Here is a 12115-nt window from a genome sequence, read left to right as displayed (position 1 = left end):
TTGATTGGATACATCACCAGATATTTTCAGACATCTATACAAGTATTCTTTTCTGGCACAGAAAAACCTGAATTGTAAGCCAAAAGATGAACAATCTTAAGGAGATACAGAGAGGAGCCAAAGAAATGCGGGGATGGTTATGGAAGGAATCTATTCTTAGTATTTCCCCAAAATCAAAGTATCTTTTCAGACGCTTCTTTCTGTACTGTAAATCAAATCAAAGGCTTCTAAAGGGTGAGGACCACTTAATCTATTTTATACATACGATATGCTCAATATATGTTTGTAGAATAAATAAATAGTATGAGATCTCTGTGTATTTCTTTTCCCTTGGTTTGCAAGTGTCTTTCTTTCCTGATCTTTGTTTCCCTGACTTCACATTAATTCCACCACCTTAAGGTTGTCTTCATTTCAAGTTCATTTTTCATTTTTTGGCTTGTCTCTTTAGATTGTCGTGACCTGTTTCAGAGCATGTATTCTCACAAGTTAGACCAGTTTTCCTCTGTGTGATAGCTCCCAAATCCAGAAACCCAGACTGATCCTTCTCTTTTCAAACCTCAGTCTTACGTATTAAACTGCCTGCTGCATATTTACACGTGGAAGTCCTGTGGTCACTTCAACCTGACCCATTAACATCCCCCTAAACCATGTCACCCTTCTAAATCCCTACTGTGGTTTTGGGTACCACCATACTCCTAGTAACTCAGGCTTTAAACCTGGGAAGCCCCCTTACCTTGGCCTTTGTTAGCATTGCATTCAGGAAATGTTTTGCATACTGGCCTGTGTGTTTAAGATTAGGGGTTTGTACCTTAGTATAACTTTTGTTTACTTGTCTAATTTAGTTTGGGAATTTCATTCATTCATATTTATTGTGGCCCCTGATAGTATGTATTTCATCCTGCCATGTTATATTTTACTGTTTGATCTCACTTTTTTTTTTTTTTTTTTTTTTTGCAGTACGCGGGCTTCTCACCGTTGTGGCCTCTCCCGTTGTGGAGCACGGGCTCTGGATGCGCAGACCCAGCGGCCATGGCTCACGGGCCCAGCTGCTCCGCGGCATGTGGGATCTTCCCGGACCGGGGCATGAACCCGTGTCCCCTGCATCGGCAGGTGGACTCTCAACCACTGCGCCACCAGGGAAGCCCGCTAACATTCCTTTGTATATATATCTTCCACATCTTCCTTATCCATTCATCCATCAGTGGACACTTAGGTTGTTTTCATATCTTGGCTATTGTAAATAATACTGTAATGAACATAGGGATGCATACATCTTTTCCAATAAGTGTTTTTGTATTCTTCAGATAAATACACAAAGGTGGAATAGCTGGGTCACATGGTATCAATAGTTCTATTCTTAATTTTTTGAGGAACCTCCATACTGTTCTCCATAGTGGCTGTACCATTTTACAGTCCCACCAACAGTGCACAAGTGTTCCCTTTTCTCCACATCCTTGTCAACATTTGTTATTTCTTGTCTTTTCAATAATAGACATTCTAACAGGTGTGAAATTATATCTCATTGTGGTGTTTTGATTTGCATTTCCCTGATAATTAGTGATATTGAACATATTTTCATGTGCCTGTTGGCCATCTGTTTGTCTTCTTTGGAAAAAATCTATTCAGATCCTCTGCCATTTTTTAAGCCGCTTATTTGCTAATTAGTAGACTATTTTCTAGAACAGTTTTAGGTTTACAGAAAAATTGGTTCTCATATATCCTCTATCACACAGTTTCCATGTATTATTTTTAATCATTTATAGTTATATTTATCTTTTATGATGTATAATGCCTTCACTATTGTAGGAATTCATTTTGTAAAGAACTACACTGAAATTTATGGCCCAAATGTCAATAATTGCTTAAGCTTAACAGTATAGTCAACTGATTTCTACATTCATGTACTTTAATATTCATGTCTTCTTTCTGGATTAATTCTGGAGCAATGAAATACATCTTGAGTAATTTTTTTTCTTGAAACACATCTCAAGTGATTCATTTCCTGACTGTGACTTTTCAGGTCCAGCAAAAACCACTGTTTCTCAAATATTTGCAAACTAAGTGGCTGGGTATAGAGTCCTAATTACAAATCCTTTTTGTTTCAGGACATTGAGGTCATTGCTGCATTTTTCTAGCGTTTAGTGTGAAGGCTGAGAAGTCCCATACCAGTCTGAGTCCCAGTTATTTGTTTTCTTTTTTTTTTTTTCCTGTGGAAACTTTAAAATTTTACTCTTTATCCTTAAATTCAAAAATTTCATCAGGATATGTCTGGATAGGCCTGTGTTTCCTTACTCCTGATCAGTCCATCAAAGATTTTTCCATTGGAACACTTGGATCTCTCTTCAGTTCAGGAAATTTTTCTTGTATTAATTGCTTATATCTACCTCTCTGTTTTATTCTTTCCTCTTTCTTTTCATTTTTATAGATGGTTATTGAATCTTCTAACATTCTCCTCTATGGCTCTTAACTTATTTATCTTTAATATTTTCTATGTCTTTGTCTTCTGTATGTCCTGGGAGTTTCCTTAACTTTATTGCTCACATTAATTTGGCCTTCAGTTCTATCCATTTTGTTGTTTGACTCATATGTATAGGTATGTATGTGTGCTTGTTTTGTTTTGCAATTATATTTTTATTTTCTAAGAACTCTTTTATTATTCTCTGACTGTACCTTCTTCCCAAGCAGCTTGTACTTGATTCATGGCTTTAATAGCCTCTTCAGTCTTTCTGAGGATGCATTAAAATGCTTACATTTCCTACAGCTCAGCTCTTCTGTTAGATAATCTTTTATGATGTTGGCTTTCCTTAAATGCATGGAAATTCTTTTGTTCTTACAGATTTGAAAATGAAAGATTGCATTGATTTGTATATGTAGCTAGTATAGGTTTTCTTAAAAGTTGTATATGTCTGATTTCTTACCAGCCCATCCTTCCAAATGATGGGGAAATCTGATTAGACCCTTAAGTGAAAAGTGCAAGATTATGCTGTGTGATGTGCTCCAGCTGCCGAGCAAGACAGGGACCTCTTCCAAATGCCAAAATATAAAAGGTAGAACACTTGAGTGTATTTCACTGCTGTGTTGAGCCATTTATTCCCTCCCATCTTCATTCATCTCATGTCTGTGTGGGTTTAAAATCACCCAGGCTGTGCATTATTTTGTTTTCTGCCTCAAAACCATGTTGAGCTTTTACTATCCCTTCTTACCACCTCTCTAGGGTCAACAGAGTCTCCATTTTGTTTTAAAAGCTGTTCTCATTAGGTTTATATCCTGGAGGCAAACACTTCAGCTAGCTGCCCTATATAGAACCCGGCAGGCTGTTTCATAACCTTTAAATTAATCATTACGCTAGTCATCTATGGTGAGTTTCTAGTCCTGGGCCAGTTTATTCTGACTTGAATCCTGCAACCCTCTCCTGTGCTTGTTTCAGGTTTCTCAGTTTTGACTTCTTTCTCAACCAGATCTCCAAACTTCCACTAGTCTGCTGATTCACACTTTCATTTTTTCAGCACGATTATGGATCTTGAAAAATCTATCTCCTTGGGCTTCCCTGGTGGCGCAGTGGTTGAGAGTCCGCCTGCCGATGCAGGGGACATGGGTTCGTGCCCCGGTCTGGGAAGATCCCACATGCCGCGGAGCGGCTGGGCCCATGAGCCATGGCCACTGAGCCTGCGCGTCCGGAGCCTGTGCTCTGCAACGGGAGAGGCTGCAACAGTGAGAGGCCCGCGTACCACAAAAAAAAAAAAAAAAAAAAAGGAAAAAAAAAGCCCTATCTCCTCTGTTGTTTCAAGAAATGTTGTAACACAGAGAAAGTAAATGAATATATTTGCCCACTGTCTTGAGCCAGAAAACTTATATTTTATACACTCATTCGTAACTGATAATCTCACACTCCACCACACACCCATACATGCGGAAGCAGTTATCAACTTTTCTGAGTTTTTATTTGAAATGCCTTTGTTTTCTTTACACTGGCATGTCCACAAACTCAGTTAAAGCCTGTACTATCTCATACATAATGATTTTAGTAGTTCCCTGCTTTACTTATGCTTAGTCATGCCTCCTCTAGATGATCAGCATAATATCCAGGGCTGCAGGATGACTTGTCTTGACTTGGCACTTTTGCCCTGTGGTCTATTAAATACAATGAAAAATCATATTTAATGACTATGTTGATATAAAGATGAATACAATCTAGGTTGTATTTATTATTGTATTCATGATTATTATATTCATTTTGATATTCTGATTTAAAATAAATTAAAATTAAAACATTTTTGTGGGTCCCTAAAAGTATGTGGCCTTTAGGCACTGGGCCTACTATGTCTAATAGATAAGTTGGTCCTGATAACATTCCTAGCTTAACCTTTACAAAAATTTCTTTTTCTTCATGTCAGAGTGTGCCTGTGTGTGTGTGTAAAAATCATGGACTTTCCAGTACGTATAGGCTAAAGCTGAAATTCTTTTAATGCCTTCTCAGTTAATATTCAAAACCCTTCATAATTTATTCTAAATTATTTTTCTAGCCATACTTCCCACACCTTTTTAAAAAATAAATAAATAAATATATTTATTTATTTATTTATGGCTGCGTTGGGTCTTCATTGCTGCACACAGGCTTTCTCTAGTTGTGGCGACTGGGGGCTACTCTTTGTTGAGGTGCGCAGGCTTTTCATTGCAGTGGCTTCTCTTGTGAAGCATGGGCTCTAGGCGCGTGGGCTTCAGTAGTTGTGGTGCGCAGTCTCAGTAGTTGTGGCTCACGGGCTCTAGAGCACAGGTTCAGTAGTTGTGGTGCACAAGCTTAGTTGCTTGGCAGCATGTGGGATCTTCCCGGGCCAGGGCTCGAACCCGTGTCCCCTGCATTGGCAGGCGGACTCTCAACCACTGCGCCATCAGGGAAGCCCCTCCCACAGCTTTTTAAGCTAACTTCCTGACCTCTTGAACAAGATTGGAACTTTGTCATCTCTATTCATCTGCCCCTGTTGCTCCATGGATCTAACCGCCCCCCCCCCCCCACCGCCACACACACAATTCTGCTTTACTTACCAATCCTATCAATCCCACCCAGTATGGAGTGTGATTAAGAGCACGGACTCTGGAGTCAGTGAATTCACATTTACTATGTATGTCTTGTACATTTATATGAAGTTGAGTGCACCAGTCTTAATTATAATATGGGGGAAATAGTTGTTCCTATTGAAAGGGTTTGGAAAGAGTAAGACAATAATAAGAACTGTAAATAACACTTATTAAGCATTTATCATGTGCTGCTTACTTGTCTAAATACTTTACATATAGTATGTGTAAAGAGCTTAACACAGTGCCTGACACAAAGTACTCAAGGATTCAATTATTCTCCTACAGTATTACTCAATATGGCAAATACTAAAAAAGAAATCTTTCTGGACAACATCAGCCACGGGGATTGCTTTCTCCTCTGATTTCCTGCCGCATGTATTATGCACATTCTTCATCTGATTGTTATCATATACGACTTAAAAACAGGGATAGTGCTTCATACATCATCTCGTATCCCTTGTACAACTTGTCTGAGCCTTGCAGATTGTAGAATTCCATTATGCATCAGCTGATTGAGTGCTTTATTAATTTTATGATTTCTTCATGTCCAGCAGCCAAAAGTCCACTCGACCACCACATATTGGGAGAAAGGCAGCAGAGCTGTTGGCCGCAGCGAACCCGTAACAAAGAACCACCGTGCAAGTTTCCATTCATCTTGCTCTGCTATTAGCAGCACTTCAGCCTCCATACTAGTGTGGAACAGAATCTGGGGGGCGTGCCTTTCCTCACATACGACTAGTGGAAAACCATTTTCCTACCATCTTTGGAGTGCTAAGGCCACCCAAGAGGGAAGGACAGGTGGCTGATTTAATGGTGCAATTTTCCTCTGAAATGCTATAATTTACCACCAAAATATTTCCCTTAACCAGAAACCACAGTGGTTAAAATAACACGATTAGTCATCTTTATCACTAAAGATTTATTCTCTGACTTATTCCCCTTGAGGTAATTACAAATCCTCAGACTAATTTTTCTTAAAGCAGTAGTGACTGATTTTCTGCTGGACAATTAGAGCAGAGGACTGAGAACCAGAATAGGAGGGAGGTGAGGGAGAGAAAGGCCTGGGAAAAAGAGGAAAGGGCTTCACAAATGGGAAGTGAGGGGAGCAGAAGACAAGCTTTGCCTTCTTTACCACATGGCTCTGCTCGGAAGTCACACAGCCCTCTGGACGAGAATGCAACCTAGCAGTTCTAAAACACAGACCACAGACCAGAACTTCCAGACCAAGATTAGTGAATATGACCCCAACCTTCTCACTTGCTACGAAAAATATGTGTCTCTGACTAACATAGATTGAAAAGGTTAAGACGACTCAGATCCTTTCTCTGAATTCTTTTCACGCCTAGCTATAAAATGTTGCCCCGCTTTATCATGTTTTCATGCGATATGTGTAAAAGAATTATTATTATTGAGTGCTCTTTATAAAATTTTCACAGGCATTTCTAAAGCAATGGACTGTATATTTGGTAACACTGTCTACATACCTCTATTATCTCAATAGCCACAAATCCTATCTCTACTCTCCTGTGTTCATATACCTTCCCTGGGCTGCCTGACCATCAGAAGGTTTGTAAAAGCTGGATACAGTGAAAGGAAACAAGCTTGGAAACGGTCACTGCTGAGAGGTGTTTTGTGAGGAAGATGTTGCATTGTGACTGGAAATAAGGCATGGCAGTCACACAGGTTTGGGTAGAGCTGTGGTCCCATGTTTTGTGCCCTTGCACAAATCTCATAACTCCTTGGAACCACAATTATTTTAACCATAAAATGGGAAAACAGTAAATGACTTAGAGTGTCCTGTGAAGATTAAATGGGATCATGTTTATGGAGCCTCTGCTTCTGACAGAGCTGTCGAGAGGCCATGGTGGAGGAAAGTGCCCTGAAGACTGGACTAGAGGGCTGCTGTCCCACTGAGTCCCGGACATCCCCATCCAGGAGAACTAAGGAAAGTATTTCTGAAACCCCCAAGGGAAGTGTGTAAGTGCTGAATGAGCTGTGGGTAACTAAGGAAGACAGAAGGCAAATTCCACAGCTGCGTGGCACCTAGCCATGCCTGTGGTGGAGCCAGACCATCAGCAGCAGATGCAGCAAGGGCAGAGAATATCACAGACAGATAGTGAAAGTATCACTCCTGTGGGCTTAATACGTGAAGAGTACTGTACTGAGTGCTTTCCTAAGTTATCTTACTGAATCCTCACAACAATCCCTCAAAGTTCTGCTATTAATTTACACAATTTTTTTTCCGGCACGCGGGCCTCTCACTGTTGTGGCCTCTCCCGTTGCGGAGCACAGGCTCCGGACGCGCAGGCTCAGCGGCCATGGCTCACGGGCCCAGCCGCTCTGCGGCACGTGGGATCCTCCCGGACTGGGGCACGAACCCGGGTCCCCTGCATCGGCAGGCGGATTCTCAACCACTGCGCCACCAGGGAAGCCCCTTGAGGAGGATTTTTGCTTTCAGTTAAGATAGAGTAACAGAGACTAGATTTACTGTCCTACTTGAAACTACTAAAAAAAACTCGGCAAAAACTATAAAACAACAGTTTCAGACATTTGATACCAGGTTGTGCAGGCGATCCCTGAGAAGAGGGGCAACAAATCAGATGAGCCCTATGATTGCCCCAGTGTACAGCCTCGAAGGAGTTTCAAGGATGCAAGGTAGGGAGAGAAAACCCAGGTGGATCTTGGAGCTCTCCCTAAGTTGAGGAGATAGAGCTGGGAATCTGGGAAGACCAGCTGGTTCATGTTTTCAGGAGAGTCCCAGAAAGGAGAACACTGCAGAGAGTAAGAGATCTGCAAAGGCTCCCCTTCAAGTCTTCAGTTCAGTACTAATCAGCACATGTGAGAAGGAAACTACTTAAGTTTATAGATAACATCACTGAAAAGGAGCAGAGAGAATAATTCCTGGAGCTCACGTAGAACCAGGAAAACTTTGTGCTCCCACCAGCCAGTGTAGAAAAGCTCATAATTCTCACAGTTTTGCCTTGGGTAGTGGGACAAAATCAGCTCTAGACTAAAGGTTGGTCTGACCCTGCCTAGCAAAGCTTAAAGGCAAGCCTCAGAAGGTTCAAACTGTTTACAAGAAACTCAGCTGCTTCCTTAAAATCAGAAAATATTTATGGGAATACAAAAATATCTAGTACCACATAAGTTAAAATTTACCATGTCTGGCATCCAATAAAAATCTACCAGTTATGCAATAAGTGGATGTAAAGGAAAACCACTCCCGTTGGTCTCCTCTAATCTCAGTACTCTACCCACAGAATACTTCACTTCTGGCACTTCTGTATTCCAAATGTGCGGCGTTCCCACACCGCCCCCGCCAAGAAATTCTGTGACACCAGCTGGGTGTCCTACAAATAACTCAATTATGACAGTACCCACCTGGAGTTAGTGTCAGATCTCACAGCTTAAGGGCTCAGTCCCACAAGACTGCACCTGCATCGGCCCAACTTCAGATGCTAATAATTTCAAGTTCAGGTTGTTATCTGTGCTTCTGACCAACTGCTATAAATCGGAGGTTCCCATGGCCCCCTCCTCGGGTCTGATTAATTTCCTAGAGCAGCTTGCAGAACTCAGAAAAACATTTTACTTACTAGATTACTGGTTTATTATGAAAGGCTATAACTCAGGAATAACCAGATAGAAGAGATACATAGGGCCAGGAATGTGAGGAGTTTGGAGCTTTTTGTACCACAAAAAAAAAAAAAAAAAATCCTCCTCAATAAAGCCACTTTTAATGCTCTTTAATCCAATATGCTTAGCATGGGAAAGGGAAGTTACAAGTAGATAAAATATTCTTGATTTTGAGTATGTGTGTGGTTGTACGTTGCATAAAGGAATTTCATATGGTGCACTTGGAGAGGCAAGAAATAAACTTGGTAAAGTACCAGGGTCAATAGTTGTTTTGTCATTTCTCTGAGGGTCATTAATCTATATATTCCAATGCTATCAAGGCCTGTCTTCCAACAATAAGCTGCAATATTTATTATGAGTTTCTTGACCTAACTGACATATCAAATTTAGTCATACAAATTCTTTCACGTAAAAGTCACATGATATTTTTCTATAAAAGAGTTTTATAGACACTATTACTGAATTATAAGCTATGAACCTAGTTCAATAGCATATAGATTCTCTGAAGACCTGCTAATGGAGTTTGACACACATCCCCTTTCATTACACTGAGTGTCAATACATGGACAACAGTGTCTTTTGACAATGATTTTGATGCACTTGTAACTTCAATTTTTTGCCAAGTGAAAATGAACTCCTTTCTAGAGATTATAGTTTCTGCAGAGAGTACAGAAAATCTTAGCCGACTAAGCACTTGTCCATTATTCTTTTATATACTACTGGGAATTTAATTGATTAAATGGATTTAATTGAAGCAGAATAGCTTTTTGTTCCCATGAATTCTATTTAGCTATAATTATTAATTTTCCTTTAATCCTTTAAGCAACTGTACCATATTTATGACACAGTTTTAACTGTTATGAAAAAACAATCTTTCTATAACTTTATCAGTTAAAAATGTATTCCATCATTTAAATGATTTTATTACACATTGAAGTTTTTAATAATAGCCAAGGAATATTGCTCCAGTCCTGTAGAAGAGAATTTGATGCACCTAATGCTAATAGCAATAAACACCAACACTTACTGAACATTTACTATATACTAGGCATGCAATTACAAGTCTGTAAGCTCTTGTTCTGAATATTTATTTTGCAAAAACTCACAGCAATTTATATTCATGAACCTGTTATGTATGAAGCCTGATACCTGAAGACTTCAGTACATGCATACATTTTTTCTCCATTTCTCAATATTTGAGTTCCTGGCGTTACCATGAGTTGTTGCAAGTGACATATATATATATATATGGGTATATAGATATATTTATTTATAAATATATAAATCCATGAGTAAACCTGTGAGGTGGCTACTATTAATTAAAGTAACTAAGCCATGCCCTGGCAAATGTCAATGCTTGGGTTTGAACCTAGGCTACTGACATCTGTCCCTGAGCCTTTAATCAGAACAGTAATAGCTAATCCTATTGAATACTTCCTCTGTGTTAGGCACTGTTCTAAGTGTTTTATATACATCAACCCATGTAATCTTTACAACCACCCTAGAAGGTAAATACAATTATTATTTCCATTTTACAGATGAGGAAACTGAAGCCCCAAGAGGCAGAGTAACTGTCCAAAGACATGTGATTGATTACTGGCAGAGCACCAACCCAGGCAGTGTCACTCCAGAGCCCACGTTCTCCAGTACTGTCCTCCCAAGCCTCCCTGTACACATTCCCTCTCCTAATGGCAGAGGTACCTTCCACCAAAGGGAATCTGTGGCTTTTCTATTTCTGCCCTATTTGTCAGGTAAAGGCATGGGTTAAAAGCAAAGGATAATCTTTCATCACTATGTCCAAGCCAATCCCATAAAAGTAGAATTATAAAAAGTTAGGTATTTAGTTCAATCTCTTCATTTTACAGGTGGAGAAACTGAGGCCCAGGTTGGTTAAAAATTTTGTCCAAGGTTAAATAGAGATTTCCAATTTTTGTCAAAACAGGGTGCTTGGCAGAGTGCTGAGTTCTCTTGTACAACAAATATTGAATGCTCCTCCTCAACAAATATTGGTGGAATTGAATTGGAAGTCGAATTCTTTCTTGAGATTATATTAGTGCAAAGCACCATGATTAGAAATGCTTTGTAGATCATGTCCACTTGACTGGCTTCTGTGCATTAAGTACTGGTCTTTCTAGAAATATTTAGTACTAGAATCATATTGCCTACTGTTGTACTGATATTCTCACAACTTTCTATTGAGTTAGCCTAGAGTTGTTTTATTTTTTGTGTTATAGCCTTAAATCTCCACCATAGCAGGGAGGTTGTTTTTTCAGAACAGCTTCTCTTGGGTTTAACAAATTAGAATCTATCGATTTTTTGACAAAGTAAAGGGTATTGCTGTACACTCAAGACAGACATGGACTGAACTTTACTCTAGTAGAAATATTTCAGGTTGGTTGTACAAGAAAAGTCATTCAAACAAACCAGCAATTTGAAACAACCTTAAATAATTTGATAGGAAAATTTCATTCACCAGCAAGAATCATCATAATTTTCTTATAAATTAACATGTATTGATATGAATGTTATTCTTTTTTTTTTTGCTTCTTGATGGATTTGAAAATGTGTTTACATTTGTTCCTATAAATCGCAAGCACTTTAGAAAGATTTTTTAAAATTATTATAGTTATATTACTTTTCCCCTATTTTAATCAATATTTGTTTTTCAAATTTTTACCTAATGAATAGTATTCTAGCAGGAATGCATTCATATACAAAGTTAAATAATGTGGTTTCATTGATTTATTTTTGTTTGCAGACCACAGCATTGATGGAATAGATGTTAGATAATCTTTAAAAACTGAAATTAGAGAACAGAGGCTTAGAAACTCAAACACTTTAAGCTCTCCTGTCTTCTTATAGTCCATTGTGCCTTTATGAAACATAGTTCATTCTGATAATAAATTTCAGAAGAATATTTAAAGCTGTTGTTTCAACACTTAAAACATATGTCTAGATTTTAGCGATTATAGATATCTTTAACCAAAAATGTATTAGAATCCCACTCTATTTAAGGCAATTTTTTTATATAGCCAACAGTTTAAAATTTGAGAAGATAATGCTTCAATTCTAGGGCTCCAACAAAGAATGCTTTACAATTCTAGAAATAATTAAAGTTTCTTTTTAAACTGTTTTTGCAAAGGTTTGCATTTACTTGATTTTTCTTGGAAAGATAAATACTTTGAACTTTTTATGTAAAAAACTGTAGTTATTTTACAGTAAAGCTTTTAATTTGTTCACCTAGTTTCAAACATTTTACATGTATGTATAATTTCTGATATTTCTTTCAAAACATATTGATGAAACATAACAATTACATGATAAAAACATATAAATCATGTGATTAGATGTAATTCAGTAAGTTACCAGTACAAAAACACTTTAAAGACAATCTTTTTTCTTTTTT

The sequence above is a fragment of the Pseudorca crassidens genome, chromosome 11 (assembly GCF_039906515.1).
Source record: "Pseudorca crassidens isolate mPseCra1 chromosome 11, mPseCra1.hap1, whole genome shotgun sequence".
In the NCBI taxonomy this organism is placed as follows: domain Eukaryota; kingdom Metazoa; phylum Chordata; class Mammalia; order Artiodactyla; family Delphinidae; genus Pseudorca; species Pseudorca crassidens.
Note: the sequence above shows the minus strand (reverse complement) of the source record.